Here is a 16,683-nt window from a genome sequence, read left to right as displayed (position 1 = left end):
TTTCATACTATCATAATAAAATCAAATTATGCCCACATTCTCTAAGTATGCCCACAATAGAAATATAGTTCTCAAGAGTTCTCTTTTTTTAACTTTTTTATGTTTTTCTTGAGTTCTGTGTTTGGAGATCAAATTTTTTGTTCAGTTCTGGTCTTTTAATTAGAAATAGATTAAATTAATCTGTAACATTGAATGTCTATCTTCTTCCCTGAAAGATAATACTCATTTTAGTTGGATAGCTTATTCTTGGCTGTAATCCAAGTTCCTTTGCCTTTCAAAATATCAGATTCCAGGCCCTTTAATCCTTTAAGGTAGAAGCTGCTAGGTCCTGGGTAATCCTAATTGTGGCTCCTTGGTATTTAAGTTGTTTCTTTTTGGATACTTACAATATCTGTTCCTTGGTGCAATAGTTCCAAAATTAAGCCACAATACTCCTTGGGGATTTAATTTTGGGGGCTTTTTCTGGAGGAAAGAATTCTTTCAATAGCAGTGCATTATTTCAATAACTATTTTACTTCTGATTCTGAGATATCAGGGCAGTTTTCCTTTATGATTTCCTGTAAAATAATGTCTAGGTTCTTTTTTTCATCATGCCTTTCAGGAAGTCCAATAATCCTTAGATTATCTCTCCTAGATCTATTTTCCAGGTCAGTTGTTTTTCCTAGAAGGTATTTCATATTTTCTTCTCTTTTTTTGTTTTTGTTTGACTGATTCTTTAAATCTTATGAAGTCATTCACTTCCATTTGTTCAATTCTATGTTTTGATGTATTATTTTCTTCAGTTACCTTTTTTAGCTTCTTTTATATTTGGCCAATTGAATTGTTTTGTTCATTGAATTTTTTCCATTTCACAAATTTTGGTTTTCAGTGAATTTATATTTTTTCATATCTATTTTGTAGGGCATCATATGCTTTTTTTGCATTCCTTCTTGCAATGATCTCATTTTTGTTTCCCCTTTTTTTCTAACTCTCTTTTAAGATCCTTTATGTAATCTTCCAAGAAAGCCTTGAGAAATGGGGATCAGCTCATATCTCCCTTTGGGCCTTCATCTGAAGTTGCATTGCCTTTAGGAACCTCGGGATTTGAGGTCTATTTGTTTCTCTCCATAAAATCTGTCTATGGTGAGAGTTCTTTTTGTTTTTTTTTTTTTTTGTTTGTTTGTTTTTTTTTTGGTTCATTTTTGTTAAGGCTTGAGGTCTGCTCAATGCAAAGGATCAACGGCTGCTTTAGTTTGTCTTGGGACAGTTCTACTGATTGACTTCCAGTGCTAGGTAATTATGGTTGGGTAATTGCAGCTAGGTCTGAAGTTCTTTTGGGGCTCAGTGGTTTATAATGTTTTTTTTTTGTAGGAAATCTGCCAAATCACTTGCTTGCAACCAGGACAGAAGATTCCCAAGTACTTGGAACCTATAATGCTCTGACTCCCCACCCAGATCTTTGCCCCAGTCTCGCTGTGCTGTGGTCTAGGCATCGTAGACGGTCCTTCTACCCATTTGAAACAGACCTGTTCTAAAGTTCTTCCAAGGTATCTTCTTCTGGGAATGTGTTGTACTCCAAATATTTATGGGTTCTCCATAGCCAGTTTAGAGGCTTTATGTGCTGTTGCTTTGAGAGAAAGTCAGAGGAGGTCACAGAAAGTCATGTTTGCTCTCTGCCATCTTGGCTCCGCCCCAAGTTTATTTCTCTTAGTCTTTTTAATTCACCTATAAATAATAACTAACATTTCTATGGAATTACAAGGTTATAAAGCATTTTCCTCAGACCAACTCAGTTAAAGGGGTGGTACAAAGATCTTTATTTTAAAGATTTATAAACTAAAACTTTATAAAATTTATAAACCCTAAAACTTATTATACATTTTCAGTCAATAAATACTTATTGTGTGCCAAACACTGTGCTAGTCATGTCGGATACAAAGAAAGACAAAAATATGGTTTCTGTTCTCAAGGAGCTTACATTCTAAAGAAAGAGAAAGCATATAGATAACTGTACATTCAAAACACATATTAAATAAATGGGAGATCATTTCTGAGAGAAGGCTTTAGCATGGTGGGGACCCAGAAAGATTTCTTGTAGAAGGTAAGATAGCAGCTGAGTCTTGAAAAAAGACAGGGAAGCCCGGCTAGTAAATTACAAAACTAGTATTAAAACCTAGGGCTTTCCAAACTCTAAACTAAACCACTCTGTTGAGGATAATCAATGAGCAGATAAGAATTAGAGCTACAGCTTGGGGTGGAAAGTGACATCCATATCCATAGAGAGAATTATGGAGACTGAATATGGATCAAAGAATTGTACTTTTGCTGTTGTTTGTTTGCTTGATTTTTTTTCTTTCTTGTGTTTTTTCCCTTTTGATCTTATTTTTCGTGTGCAGAATGATGAATATGAAAATTTGTTTTAAAGAATTGCACATTTTTAACCTATATCAGATTGCTTGCTAGCTTGGGCAGGGAGAAAAATTTGAAACACAAAGTTTTGCAAAGGTGAATGTTGAAAGCTATCTTTGCATGTATTTAGAAAAATAAAATACTATGAAAATTTTCTTTACAAAGAAAGAATTAGAGCTATAGGACAGCTAGATTGCACAGTGGATAGAGCACTAGCCCTGAAATCAAAAGGACATGAGTTAAAATCTGGCCTTAGATACTACCTGTGTAATCGAAGGCAAATTATTTCCTTAAAATAAATAAGTGTGCAAACAAATAAATAGATGAAGAAAGAAAAGAAAGGAAGAATGAAAGAGAGGAAGAAAGAAACAAGTAAAGGAAGGAAGGAAGGAAGGAAGGAAGGAAGGAAGGAAGGAAGGAAGGAAGGAAGGAAGGAAGGAAGGAAGGAAGGAAGGAAGGAAGGAAGGAAGGAAGGAAGGAAGGAAGGAGACAGAGAGAAAAAGACAGAAAGACAGAGAGAGACAGAGACAAAAGAAAAGAAGAAGGGAGGGAGAGCAGCAGGGAAGGAGAAAAGAATTATAGCTATAAGAAACTAAGAGAATATGTAGTGTAATCCATATGATTACATTATGGAATTGTTGGTTGTTATGAAGATCAGATAAAAAAAAGTGTAAAAGTTTAGATTAATATTGATTCTTTTTAATTTCTTCTTTTTTGACTTGATGTATAATTTCATTATCATTGGAAATAGCTGGAGAGGAAGCCCCTTCTACTCATCTAAGTGAGTATTTGTCATACAACTTAGAGACAAAGTTGTTTGAGATTAAATGACTTGGTGTATTATCCACAGATAATATTGTCATAGGCAGAATCTGAACCAGGTCATCTTGATTCACTATGACTCTCTATCCACTATATGATGTTGCCTTTGACCACTTTGACAACCACCATGTTATGTTCTCCTCTGCAGCTCCAAGAATAATGGAGCAAAAAGAAAATGGGGTCAATTGAGAAGAGTGGAACAATTTTAATAAGAATGATATTGGACTTGTATCCTAAGCTTCATCCTATTTCAGATAAAACCCTTGTATTTTTATTTCCATGATCCTTCCCCCTTTCCCTCTCATTCTAATGTTTCTTAAACATTGTGATGCAACAATAACATACCTAATCCTTAAATTTTTATCAAAGCTAATGCACCTACACAAATCTACATGGTTATGCTCTTAATCTATTTTGTTATATAACCTCTAGTTAATCAGAACTCAAGGTAAAAAAATCTCAAGGTAAAAAAAAAATTGGTTATTCCATGCATTTTAATAAACAAAAAGCTAGATACTGACAGAAGAAAGTAACATGTCAGCATGTTCAATACATGACCCCAAAGTCAGACAGTCAACAGTCTTTTAGTAAGTAGCTAAAATGTTCCCATTAGCTCTGAAATTTCAAGGGAAGGCAAAAGAAAAAAAAGTGGTACAATGTATTGTGTTGGCCTTGAAATGAGGAAAACCTGAGTTCAAATTCTGCCTCAAAAACTAATTGTATGACATCATGTAAATCAATTAACTTTTCAGCCTCAATTTCCTCACCTTTAAAATGGAAATAATAATAACAATAATAACTTACATGGTTCATTGTGAAAAAATAAGTGAGACAATAATTTTTAAGGGCTTTGAAAACTATAAAATGCTACATACACCAAGAGGACCTGAGTTCAAATCTGGTCTCAGACACATAACACTTCCTAGCTGTGTGACCCTGGACAAGTCACTTAACCCCAATTGCCTCAGGAAAAAAAATGTTATACACACACACACACACACACACCTATTATTACTAAGGAATATCCATGTGGTATAATGGATAGAGTACCAAGTCTGGAGTAAGGAAGACTCATCTTACTGAGTTCAAATCCAATCTCAGAAACTTACAGTGTGATCTTGGGCAGGTCACTTAAAACCCTATTTTCCTCAGCTTCCTCAACTATAAAATGAAGTAGAGAAGGAAATGGCAAACCAACCCAGTATCTTTGCCAAGAAAACCCAAAGTGGGATAATTTCAATCACAACTGAAACATGATTGAACAGCAACAAATAGTTACTGTAATAAACAAGGTTCTAACACTCATGGAGCTCATATTCTAATGGGGGAGGCAATGTGCCAATAACATAGATTGTGCCAATCATAATAACAGATACAAGTTATATAAAGAATAAGTGGAAGATTAGGCAACAAGTCAAGTGAAAAGAACAAGAGACTAGGACTTGGCCACTTAAATTCTAGGGCTTGTTTTTCTTTTTTTCTTCATTTATCTATTTTTGTTTATTTTTTTGGAATAAATAGGAAATAAGAAAAGAAAAAATTGTCACATGCAAAGCAAAACATGAGAGATTTAGACATATGAAACAAATTTCCATTTCAAGAAATGCTATATAATAAATACTACACATTGCTTCCTAATAGGTTTTCTTTTGTTCTCTGCTGTGCACTTAACTTTATTTTTTTCCTTTATTTTAAACTTTTTTTCAACCCAAGAAGGCTACAATTAAGTGTAGATATACATATATGTGTATATTAAATAATAAAAACATATACATATATATGTATATACATATGCATATACATATATATGTGCACATACATATAAATTATTTCTATAAATCAAACATATATTCACATGTATATATATAAGATCATACTGTGCTTATTTTCCTCTATTTCTCTGACGGTGGATAATTATCATCCTTCTTAAGTCCAAGTCTTTCCATATTTTTCTAAACCCATCAATCATTTCCTACACCACAACAACATTCCAGCCTTATACTGTCTAGTTATTTTAAATAGTCTAAAACAATATTGATTAGCGTGACTAACATATAGTATAGTAATCTATTTTTGCTTTGTCTGAGATCATGACTGATTTTTTAGATAATAAATTCTACTCCTTATCTTTTTATTTGTGTGTTTTTTATTTTTATAATCTTTTCTGAAAGCAATATATTGTTAATTTCAAGGTTTCAATCTCCTATCTATTTCCGTTTTATGGGTGAATTCATATTCTAAGTTACTTGTTGTAGGACTTATTTTTTTACTTACTCCTTGAATTATCTAGGACAGATTTTCTATGGTCTCAATAAAATGAGGAGGTTATATTTGATAATCTCCAAAATAACTTCTAAATCTGACTTCCTTTTTCAAAGGTTCCTTCCAGCTTTAGGTTGCTTTAGCAGCAACTCTTTTATGAGCTCAGCTGTAAAATTTACTTTTCTCATAATTAATACATTTTATTTTATCTTCAAATAGTAAAATACTGTTATGTTGCTATTATGTTGTTTTAGTCATTTCTGACTATGATCCCATTTGGGGTTTTCTTAGCAAAGATATTGGAGTGTTTTGCCATTTCCTTCTCTAGCTCATTTTATAGATGAGGAAATGGAAGCAAATAGTGTTTAGTGATTTGCCCAGGGATCCCACAATTAGTATGTCTGGGGCCAGATTTGAACTCAAGAAGTTGAGTCTTCATGCCAGCTAGCTGCCCCACTGAAATATAAACATAGGAAAAAACATGAAAGAAAAAATTACTATAAATTATTGTGTATAAATATTTATACTTCTTTCAAGATCTGCATTAATTTGGACCAGATTTTGACAAAATAATCCTGACCTTTTTTTGTGGAAAACAATGTAATACAGCAGAAACTAAACTGTTTCTAAAATCAAAGGACCAAAGTTCTAATGCTACCTTTGATAATTATTACTTGTATATAAGTATTGAAGAATTGAGTAAAGAATTTTTTTCTGAATTGTTAAATTGTGTGATCTTGGAACCCTAGATGAGTCTCAGTTTCTTCATTTATAAAAAGAGAGCTTGCACTTGATGTTCTAGGAGCCCTCTTCCAACCCTAAATTCTTTCCTAGGTGCTATCATGGTTTAGTTCCTGTTACTGCTATTTTGATTTACATAACTGTGATCATTTTATATATTATTTTTAAGTTTTGGGGGGAGGCAATGGGGCTTGGTGACCTGCTTAGAGTAACATAGCCAGCAAATATCTATGACTCCCATCTCCAGGGCCAGTGGATTGAGCACTCAGCATATTACTTTTTGAGTTTCATGTTTTACATTCTGGGTCACTTGTTATATATTCCCATGTTTCTTTGATTCTTCACATTTGGCATTTCTTATGCCATAGTAAGATTCATTAATATGACATTAATATGTCATAATTTGCTTGGTCATTGCCAGCTATTGGACAAATAGTTTATTTCCAGTTTGGGGATGTTACAAATGCAAAGGCTAAGAATGTCTCTATATAAGTATTTTTTCTCATTATAAATTTCATTAAATAACTGTCTTCCATTTGACAAACACCATCTGAGATCCTGCTAAGTGTTAGGTTCTTTTCTAAAACAGCTTTTGCTCTTAAGGGGTTTACACTCCACTGAAGGAAATGAAATGCATATAGACAAGAAAACACATACTACATAATACATACAAATTAAATCTGCTAAGTACTTTCTATATAACTTGATTCTGCCAGTGCAGAGCCAATTACATCTCCTCAGTGTTCTAGGGTTACTTCTGAGGAGTCATGACGTTTCTTCATCAATGCTGCTGGCTTAAGCCTCTATTCTGGGTGTATTCTACCTAAATCCCTCTGTTTGCCCCTAATAATTAACTCTTCAGTTCCATTTAATCAATATTTTGAAGCTACAACAAGAACAGAAATACAATCATATCTCCCTAAAACTTCAGGAGCACAGTGTGCTCTATGATGCTTTTCCTGAAAGTCAGTGGATTCAGACTGAACATTGTTTAAACATAACATTTATCATTCTGAGTTCATGTCCAAATTCAGCATCTGTAATGGATGAAACCTACTCTCAGCTAGTGATGATCTAGGTCTCAAAGGAAAGCCATTATTCTGCATGGCATGGAAGTTAGATTAGCAGCAAAACATACCCTAGAATAGCATAGAATCTACCCTAAAATTTCCTAGTGCCTTGCTTTTCTGACCTCTGGAATCTCAAGAGGTTATAGCATTAAATTTCAAAATAAGAAATTAAAAAAAAAAGAAAGAAAAGGAAAGAAAAGAAAAGTAAAGAAAAAAGAAAAAAAAGAAAAGAAAAGAAAAGAAAAGAAAAGAAAAGAAAAGAAAAGAAAAGAAAAGAAAAGAAAAAGAAAAGAAAAAGCAACTGCTGAGACAGATAAAGAGCTTTGTCCCATATTCCTAGGTCACATGTTGGCCTTGAATGCAAGTCCTCTCTCTTTGATAGAATTATTTTTTTCACCTTTTCTCAGCAGAGCACCACTATGTAGAATGATGTCAAACTAAAAGAATTAGCAAAATCCAGCCCATTAGTTCCTCTTAGTTGCTCTCCCCACCTTCAAGTTCTGGCTACACAGCCATAGAAAATCAAAGAGGCTTCTGCTAGCACCTGGTTTAACAAACTGGAACTAGTTACTGTTTTCCTAATTTTTTGTCCAAAACCAGAAAATTGTAATAATTATTGCTTTAAAGTATAACTTCAGGTCTGAAAATACAAATTCCTTTTATATATTTTTTAAATTTTTTGAGAGGCAGCATCGTATGATGACTAAAAATTTAGCTTCTATGCCAGGTAGATACGAATTTCAGTCTAATGTCTGAAACATGTTGATTGTATGATACTGGGCAAGTCATTTAATTTCTATGTTCTATACAATTTAAGAATTGAAGTTGCAGAGAAAATGCATTGAAAGATGAATTTTTTTTCATGATGGAATTATATATACTTGTGAAATCAGAAGTCTTGTCCCTATCCCACTTTCTCCTCTATCCTCCAGTCTATGAAATATTCCATTAGAACTTTAGTTGGTATTGAATTAATTCATAAATTAATTTGGTAGAGTAAATGTTATTCTCTAAGCTGGGACTATCTGCACTGACTCCAATTACCTCTGCAATTACTTAATTACTGCTCTATTTTTCTAAAAAGTGGTCTTATGTGCTTTGGTAAACTAATGCCCAAATATTTAATAAAATTGGTATTATTTAATTTTCCTGATTCTTCTTAGTAACATAAATCAATATTAATGATTTAATGAATTTGCTTTCCTTAACTTATTATTTTGATTAATTGTGTTGTTGTATCTCTTGGGTTTTCTAAATAAATCATTCTGTCCATTGCATCAATGCAGTTTTACAATTGACAACTGACCAAAAGGCTTAAAGAACACAAAATCACACTCTGTTTACTGTTTGTCAACTGTCTAAAATTTTTTGATATAACAAAGCAAAATAAGTGTCTTGGAGTTTTGCCTCCAACAAAGTATTCCTCACTTCTATGACAAAGCCACATGAGATTCTTTGAAAGATGAAAGAGCAGAATATGTTTTATTCAATGATCCTTGGATTATTAATCAAGCAAGGCTTAAAACAGGGATGTAGATACTGGGTAAGTGTTTTACATCAATATCATAGAGGTGATTTGTCTCAGACTTAAAGAAAGATTCCATGTAATGATAAATGCTCCAGTTTGCAAATTATATTGCATTGATTATATAAATTCTCAAAATGTAACAGAGGCTCCTAAAGAAGCCCATGTAAACTCCAAAGAGTTTGTTCAAACCATACACAAAAAGGGAGAGGAGGAAGAATAAAGAATAGTTATTTTCCAAATTTGGCATGCAATTAATTAACATACTTTAGTATCTATCTATCTATGTAGATATATATATATATATATATATGTATAGATAGAAAGATATAGATATAGATGTAGATATATGAAAAGAATAGATGCAACTATATGTATGTACATATATATCCATAAATAAATGCAACCATTTATATATAATATGTATATTCATATATATATCATCTATCTATAGTTATATGCAAAATTTCAATATTATGAATATTCAGAAATTTATTAGCGAATTAAATAATATATGATAAAAATCACCATTTAAAAACTATGAAAAGGATAGCAAAGAAAGTGTTTTTTCTTAAAATGACTCTGTTCCATTTGCTTCTCTTAGAAAGCAAATTTGTTTGGGGGCATTATGCTACTATATGGTACCAGAATTACCAGCTCCTCCTGAGTTCTAGGTTGGCTCTCTATCCAAATTTCCAAGATAATTTTCTATGAGGTTATTACACACCAAAAGTCTACATCACCAAAAGTAAGAACAGAAATGAATTTCTAAAGTTAATCAATAGTTAACTGGTTATAAATAACAAATCAGGAATTAATTAAATTAATGATTTGTCAAAATATAAAGTACTTATATTCATAAAACAGGAAATACTTAAGCAATTTCATGAAAAAAAGACATGAAGATCAAGTCAATTATCAAGAAAATTAAACCAAACATTTAAAGAACAATTAACTTCTCTACTAGATGAAGTGCTTTAATAATAAAGATGACATCAACTAGTTACTTTTTGTGAGACAATATGCTTAAATCATAAAAAAGAAAGAGACAAGAAGTAAATATCAATGATGACTACTTAAAATATAAATTAAATATGAGAATATATTTTAAATGTATTGATATTGAGTACAATTAAACTAGGAACACAAGAAAGTTTCAATAATATAAAAATTAAGAAATTTATTAGCAAGATAAATCACAAATTATAAGATCACTATTTTTTAAATGAAAAGGATAGATTATGATGATCATTAATTACTGTGTCTTGTGTACCAAGTCTATTCCACTGATCCACCACCGTATTTCTTAGCCATTACTAGATAATTTTGACAATCACTGCTTTATAATATAAGATCTGGTATTGCTAGGCCTCCTTCCTTTGTAATTTTTTTTCATTAATTCACTTGATATTCTTGACCTTTTATTCTTCTAGATGAATACTGTTATTTTTTTTCTACCTCTATCTGATAATTTTTTGTTAATTTGATTGGTATGCCACTGAATAAATAAAATTTGCAAAATTGTCTTTTTTATTATATTAACTCAGCCTACCCATGAGCAAGTGATATTTTTCTATTTGTTTGCATCTGTCTTTATTTCTGTGAAAAGTGTTTTATAATTGTATATATATAGTTCATGGGTTTATCTTGACAGATAAATTCCTAAACATTTTATATTGCTAACAGTTATTTAAAATGAAATTTCTTTTTCTATCTCTTGCTGCTGGACAATTGATTTATTCTTGATTTCTGTTTGTTTTGTTATTGACATGGTCAATTATGTTGATAGCTTTCCTAATATTGAACCAACCCTGTTGGTATGTCCTAGCATAAATCCCACCTAATCATAGGATATGATCCTTTTGATAACCATCTTGATAATATTTTGTTGTATTTTTGCATCAGTAGTCATTAGGGTAATTAGTCTATAATTTTCTTTTTCTATATTGGCACTTCTTGGCTTAGGTATCAACACCATGTATGTGTCATAAAAGAAGTTTGGTAGGTCTCCACCTATTTTTCCAAAATGGTTTATATAGCATTAGAATTAAGTGCTCTTTAAATGTTTGGCAGAATTTACCCATAAACCCATCTGGTCTTGGGGATTTTTTTCTAGGGAGTTAATTAACAGTTTGTTTAATTTCTTTTTCTAAAATAGTGTTATTTAGGTTTTCTATTTTCTGATCTGTTAATCTCCGTAATTTTTTTTTTTTGTAAATTTTCATAGATTTTGCTCAGATGAGATTTATTGGCACATAGTTGGGTAAAATATTTCCTAATGATTGCTTTATTTTCTTCTTCATTGATGGTGATTTTACTCTTTTAATTTCTGATACAGAATATTTGGGTTTTTTTACTTTTTTTAAAAATCGAATTAGTCTTCCGTGAGCTCATGAAATGTCAACTGTATACAAAGTACTAGCAATGTTGTGGGGTGATCAGCTGTGAATGACTTCATTATTCACAACAATACTGTGATGCAAGACTACTCTGATAGACTTATGATGAAAATGCTATCCATACCCAAAAAAGAAACTGATTGGGCTGGAATCCAGATTAAGCATACTTTTAAAAATTTTTTTTATTTTTTTTGAGAGTTTTTTTGAGGAGCCAGAGGAAATCTATGTTTTCTTTTAAAACATGACTTACAAAAAATGTTTTGCATAATTTCAAATGTGCCTTCTCCATGGGGAAGTGTTAAAAAATGTGTTTCAAGTAATTGGGAAAAATAAAATATCAAATACAAAAAAAATTTAAGAAGAAAAGAAAAAAATTCAATTAATAATGACATCTATCTTATTGGACTTTTCCATAAAAGCTCTTGAATTTGTTACTTCAATAATTTTTTTTGACTTTAAATCTTATTAATCTCAACTTTTATTTTCAGGATTTCCAATTTAGTACTTAACTGGGGATTTTTAATTTGTTCTCTTTCAAGTTTTTTTTTTTTTTTAGTTGTATGCCTAATTCATTTTCCATAATGTTGCTACAAGAAATAATTTTTCCCCTGAGTATTGCTTTGGCAGTATCTCATAAATTTTGGTATATTGTTTAATTTTTGCCATTATCTTTATTGAAATTATTGTTTTCTATGATTTGTTCTTTGACCTACTTATTCTTTAAAATTTAATTATTTAGTTTCCATTTTTTCTTTTTTACATATTTATTTATTGAAAATTAAGTATAAAATAGAAAAAAAAAGAGAAAAAGGGGGGAAATTTTCATGTGCCCAGCAGAACATCAGGGAGAATTCAAAATATGTAACAATTAATTTTCATTTCAAGAAAAGATATATAATAATAGAAGATATTATATTAATCTTTTATATTCATCTTTTCTTTTGCTTCCTTATAAGCTTTTTTTTGGTTCTTTGCAGTGTACTTTTTACTTTTTTTCATTTTTTCCCTCATTTTGGTCACATTATTAATGTGGCTGACATATAATGTAGATTTTTCTTTTGTTGATTGCATCTTTAAATTTAACTTTATCTGAGATCAATGACTTCTAGACCTAAATTTTTTCTTCTAATAAATTCTACTCCTGGTCCTTATTATTATGTTCACGTATATCTCTTATTTTCTATCCCTGCTAATTCTTCTACTTTAATTCTACTCCTTAACTTGCATTGCTATTACTTAACATCCCCCTACCCAAGGATCCCTCCATTATCTTCTGCCCCACTCTTTCCTTGCCTTTTTATCCCATTCCCATTAATCTAAACCCCTTTCTATGCCCCACCCAAATCTTTTTTCTCCCCCCTCCTTATTTCTTTATAGGTTTTGGAGGGTTCTATACCCTTCAACTTTATCCTGATCTCTTTTGAACTACCCAATGTACCCAATGTAATGTGGCAGCATTCTGGAGAAATTCTTACAACCAGGTGTTAACTCAGTGATAAAATAATGGTTATCTAGTTCAGCATGGTGATTAATCATTCTCTAGTTCAGTGCAAGTACTTATTATTTAATATAGTTCTACAAGATTGACACCTATTCTACAAGATTCACACCTACGATGATGCAATTATAATAGAGTAAGCTGGGACAAACTCAGCCAGATTCATTCATTCCATCTCACACTATCATGTGGTAGAAGGCTTGTCCTCTTTCATTCCTCCACTGAGACCAAGGCCTATCTGAGTGAGAGACAGATTCAGAAAGGGCTGGGAGACAGACTCAGAGAAGACAGAGGACTGGAGTCTAGAGCACAAGCTCTCTGACTGAGATAGACTTCAAGACAGAGACTGTGTTGATAGTCCTCCTTCCTCCCCCACAGAAACCAAGACACATTCCAGAGGACCTCAAGAAAGCTAGCTCTGGCCCCAGGCAAGGCTATTCTTGTGGTGGTTACTCTGTTGAAATGAGGCTAGTCCAAAGACCTCCAGAAAATCAACCAGGTCTTAAACATGTTTTACATTTTCACATATAAAAAAAGTTTGTCCTTGTTGAGTCCCTTGAAATTAGTCTTTGATGTTCATTCTTATATATTAAATTTTCTATTGAGTTTAGGTTTAGTTGAGACAATATCCTGAAAATTTGTAAATTCATTGAATGTCAATATTATACTCAATTTTGCTGGATATGATATTTTGGACCTCAGGCCTAGTTCTTTTATTGTTGATGTGAGGGATGTAGAAGACCCTTACCCAAAATGACTACTCAGAGATCACTCAAAATAGAAAGCAGAAAGGTTGTTTATTAAAAACTCCAGAGGATGAGCCATCCCATCATGAGATAAGAAAGATAAAGCTCATGATAGGAGGGGTAAAGAAGTAGTAAAGATATACAGCTTTTATACAACAGGTTACATCACAAATAAGAGAGCATTGAGAGGCATCTAATTGGTTGTTTCTATTCGGAAAGATTGAAATGGAAGGTTTCTGTTTTCCTGAAATCACCTGATTTCTAGGAAACAGAAAATCAGGCCTTCAAGCTTAATCAAGCAGATAATGGTCAAGCTAATAGACTAAATATCAATAAATGTCAAATATTGATAAATGTCATTAGCTCAGGTTAAGTAAATATGTTTATAACTGGTGAAGGCTGCACATATTATGTAGGTCATAGAGGAAACACAGAAATAATAAAAATAAAATGCAGAAAAAGAATTCATACATTCCTGTAAGTTCTTCACCTTATCTATTTCACACATTGATATGTAATATTCCAGCTCCCATGACCTTTTATCATAACTTCTGATAAATCCTATACAATTTTAATTGTGGTTTTCACATATTTGAATTTTTTATTTTGTTTTGTTTCTTGTAAATTTTTTTCTTTGATCGAGAGATTTTGAAATTTAGAAATAATATTCCAATGTGTTTTCCTTATAGAATTTCTTTGAAGTGGTGATTGATGGGAGGTTTTCTATTTCTACTTTCTCCTCATGTTCTACACAGGAAAATTTTCCATCATTACTGCATTAAAGTTCTTTCTTTTTGGTCACAGCTTTGAGGGAGTCATTATTCTTTTTTTATTATTATTGTAGATTTTTATTGACAAAACATATGCATGGGAAATTTTTCAACATTGACCCTTGCAAAAACTTCTGTTCCAACTTTTCCCCTCCTTCCCTCCATCCCCTTCCCTAGATGGCAGTTAGTCCCATATATGTCAAATATGTTAAAGTATATGTTAAATGCAATATGTGTATACATGTTTATACAGTTATCTTGCTGCACAAGAAAAATTGGATTTAGAAAAAAGGTAAAAATAACCTGAGAAGAAAAACAAAAGTGCAAGCAAACAATAACAGAGAGAGTGGAAATGCTATGTTGTGGTTCATGCTCATTTCCCAGTCTTCTTTCACTGGGTGTAGCTGGTTCTGTTAATTACTGATGAATTGGAACTGATTATTAAGTTGCAGATCTAGTATTTGAATTCAGATTTCTTGTCTCTTAGTCCCACATGGCTCTAATCAATACAACTATCACAGAGGATTTTATTTGAGCAGCAGCAAACCTTCCACCTCTTTGGACTCCTAAATGGCTGACATGATTAGGCTGCTATGCCATTTGCATAAACCTAATAAGTTTCCAGACAAGACACAAAAAACAAGCAAGTCACCAAGATACTTCAACTAATAGCTACAATGATCATCAATTATTGCAAACAGACTATTAAAAACAAACAAAAAAAGGATGAAGACGTTTTTTGTGTATTCTTAACAAAAAATAAGGAGGTCGTTTCTGATATTTTTATTTCAGGACCCAGAATATTAATTTCTGAAGCCTTTCTTCAGGAAAAAGCAGGAATTTGCAGCATGAATTCTCCAATTTGACCTTTGGCACAAATTAAATCCATACAACAATGACAACATCCATTTTTCTTTGTCTATCATAGTTCAAAATTAAATTGGCCAGCGACAATCCAGTTTTTCTTTTTTCAATTCCTACCCCTCTTTTTTTGACCTCACCTAAAGCATAGTAGATATTGTTTCAGCCTTTTACCTTTACTCTTTATGTATCGCCCTGCTTCAAGGGTGTTTCCTGTAAACAACATATTGTAGGATTCTCACTTTTAATACAGTCTGCTATCCATCTCCACTTTATGGGAGAGTTTATCCCATTTACATTTATAGTTAAAACTACTAATTCTGTATTTCCTGCTATCTTCTTATCCCCAGATAATGCTTTTCTCTTTCCTTTCACCCTTATCGTCCTACCCAGTACTAAACTTATGAGCACCACTTGCCTCCTGCAGCCCTCCATCTTTAGAATCCCTCCCTTTCCCATAGAGTCCCTCCCCTTTTCTTAAACCTTTCCCTTACTATTTATGTATTTTCTTCTATTTAGCCTACTTCTTCCCTTTTTGATTTTCCCTTCCCACTTTTCAATGAGGTGGGAGAAGTTTCTCTGTAAATCAAATATGTCTAATATTTTTTCTTTGAGCCAATTCTGATGAGAGTAAGATTCACACTATGTTCATCCCCATCCTTTCTTTCCCTCAGATATAATAGGTTTCCTTTGCCTTTTTGTGAGATGTAGTAGCCCCACTTTTCCCCTTTTCTGATACAATTTCCCTTCCATCTCTAGTTCCTTTTTTATATTATAACAGTAAAACCAAATTATACATGTGCTCTCTATGTATACCCATAACAGAAATACAATTCTCAAGAGTTCATTTTATCTTTTTATGCTTCTCTTGAGTCCTATATTTGGATATCAAATATTTTGTTTTGTTCAAATATCTGGTTTTTTCACCAGAAATAAATGGAATTCACCTATTTCACTGAATATCCATCTTCTTCCCTGGAAGAAAATGCTCAGATTGGCTGGTAAGTTATTCTTGGCTGCATACCAAGTTCCTTTGCCTTTTGGAATATCAGATTCCAGGCCCTTTGATCCTTCAATGTGGATGCTGCTAGACTCTGAGTGATCCATATTGTGGCTCCTCAGTATTTTTTTTCTAGCTGCTTGTAGTACTTTTTCCTTGGTCTGATAGTTTAGCCACAATATTCTTTGGAGTTTTAATTTTGAGATCTCTTTCAGTAGGTGATTGATGAATTCTTTCAATGGCTATTTTCCATTCTGATTCTATGACATCTGGACAGTTTTCTTTGATGAGTTCCTGAAAAATAGTGTCTAGGCTTTTTTTTTTTTTAATCATGATTTTCAGGGAGTCCAATAATCTTTAGATTATCTCTCCTAGATCTATTTTCCATGTCTGTTGTTTTCCCAAGTAGATATTTAACATTTTTTTCCTATTTTTTCATTTTTTTGGTTTTGCTTGACTGATTCTTGGTGTCTCCACGAGTCATTTATTTCCATTTGTTCAATTCTGATTTGTAAAGAATTATTTTCTTCATTTACTTTTTAAATTTCTTTTTGTATTTGTCCAATTGAGTTTTAAATGAGTTTTTTTTTTTTGTTCTATG

This window comes from Sminthopsis crassicaudata, chromosome 2 (genome assembly GCF_048593235.1).
Source record: "Sminthopsis crassicaudata isolate SCR6 chromosome 2, ASM4859323v1, whole genome shotgun sequence".
NCBI classification, from domain to species: Eukaryota; Metazoa; Chordata; class Mammalia; order Dasyuromorphia; family Dasyuridae; genus Sminthopsis; species Sminthopsis crassicaudata.
Note: the sequence above shows the minus strand (reverse complement) of the source record.